This window comes from Schistocerca piceifrons, chromosome 1, assembly GCF_021461385.2.
Source record: "Schistocerca piceifrons isolate TAMUIC-IGC-003096 chromosome 1, iqSchPice1.1, whole genome shotgun sequence".
NCBI classification, from domain to species: Eukaryota; Metazoa; Arthropoda; class Insecta; order Orthoptera; family Acrididae; genus Schistocerca; species Schistocerca piceifrons.
In genome coordinates, this window is record NC_060138.1 from 206,451,257 (window position 1) to 206,453,369 (window position 2,113).

The 2,113-nt window shown below is 49.0% G+C and overlaps 1 pseudogene; it reads left to right on the top strand.

The window, feature by feature from the left end:
- Positions 1–335: 335 nt before the first annotated feature.
- LOC124724259 lies at positions 336–453 on the top strand (annotated as a pseudogene).
- The last annotated feature ends 1,660 nt before the right edge of the window (positions 454–2,113 follow it).

The window sequence follows — 2,113 nt, forward strand, 5'->3', positions numbered from 1 at the left end:
TGGCTCTGAGCACTATGGGACTTAACATCTATGGTCATCAGTCCCCTAGAACTTAGAACTACTTAAACCTAACTAACCTAAGGACATCACACAACACCCAGCCATCACGAGGCAGAGAAAATCCCTGACCCTGCCGGGAATCGAACCCGGGAACCCGGGCGTGGGAAGCGAGAACGCTACCGCACGACCACGAGATGCGGGCAGTTTTTATCTGTTCCTCGTACGATAAGCGTATTAAACTTTCTTTTTGTGCTTGGTGTGTGAGGGAAAGAAATGTTTCAGAAAAAGTTCTGTAATGGATAACTGTAATTTGTTTAGCCATGGTCAACTGTTTCGCCAACGGCCTTGCCTCAGTGGTAACACCGGTTCCCGTCAGATCACCGAAGTTAAGCGCTGTCGGGCTGGGCTAGCACTTGGATGGGTGACCATCTGGTCTGGCGAGCGCTGTTGGCAAGCGGGGTGCACTCAGCCCTTCTGAGGCAAACTGAGGAGCTACTTGACTGAAAAGTAGCGGCTCCGGTCGCGGAAACTGACATACGGCTGGGAGAGCGGTGTGCTGACCACATGCCCCTCCCTATCCGCATCCAGTGAAGCCAATGAGCAGAGGATGACACTGCGGCCGGCCAGTACCGTTGGGCCTTCATCGCCTCTTCGGGAGGAGAGTTTTTTATGGTCAACTGTTCCAGTTTTCGTTGTTAATTACGGTACGCTCTGTAAAATCAGAAGTTCAGTTTAGCCCCGACAGGCGGCGGTGTATGTTTCGACAGCAGTGGGAAGACATAAGGGAATATTAAAATTAAAAATTAGATGAAAGTGTGTATTTTGGTAGCCTGAAACGAAGGTAGTCGGGGGACTGAGTTCCCCAAGGAACAGGCAAGATGTACACTTGATCTGAGTGAGAAGCATGGGGGACAGGGAAAACTAGCGGCCGTGTGACCTTTAAAAGACTCTGCGGGCTATACTCCGAGGAACAGGACGAGACACACGTGCTGGTACACACGATAATATACACTGAGGTGAAGTCATGGGGTGCTTCTGATATCGTGTCGGAGCTCCTTTTGCCCGCCATAATGGAGCACCTGGACGTGGCATGGACTCGTCCCTTGAAGAAATACTCAGCCATGCTGTCTCTATAGGCGTCCATAACGGCTGAAGTGCTAAGTGCTGCCGGTGCAGGAAGTGACATGTCGATTATGTCCCATACATGTTCGATGGGCAGCCAAATCTTTTACTTGAACTGTGGCCTGGCCACGTGGCGTGTGGTCATCCACAAAAATTCCATTGTTGTTTGGGTACATGAAGTCCATGAAATGGTCTCAGGGTACCGAACATAGCCATTACCAGTCAATGATCGCTTCACTTGAACCAGAGGGCCCTGTTCAATCCATACGAATACAGCCCACGGCGTTATGGAATCACCACCAGCTTGAACAGAGTCTCACTGACAACTTGGTTTCATGGCGTTGTGTAGTCTGCACCGCACTCTACACTCTAACCTTACCATCAGCTCTTAACAACTGAAATCGGGAGCCATCAGACCACACCACTGTTTTCCAGTCGTGTAGTGTACAACCGATATGGTCACGTGCTGAGGAGCTGTTAAGCCGTCGGCACACGGACCGTGCATCCGACCGTTGAGAGTGTCGAGTTTCTGACGTCATAGCATGGAATAGCACGTTCGGGAGACTTTCCGAATGTGCAGAGCCATATCTGGCATGTCAGATATTCTGAGCGTGCGTCTGAGCGTTGACCAGTGAGATGGCACAACGCCACCTACGTCACCCGCACGCCGTCTCCCTTCAGTACAGAGTTGTGAGGCGCCATATTGGCATTCATTTCAAGCCTATGTGTATATATGCCGTTTCTGAGCACCGGAAAATTGAGAACCACTGGAAAACCCGTTGTCAACTGTGTGATTCGTTCCAATAAAATAGTGAGAAACATCATATTCGTGGCAAAAGAATTATTGTAACTTGCGTATTATGAGAGTAGGCTATTTGAAGGCAGCGACACACTGAAGATCCACCCAAAACGCATTGTTCTTGGTAAAATTTGTTATAATTAAATTTCAGTTAATAACATATCTACGATTAAGGTTTTCAGCAAGGGGTAA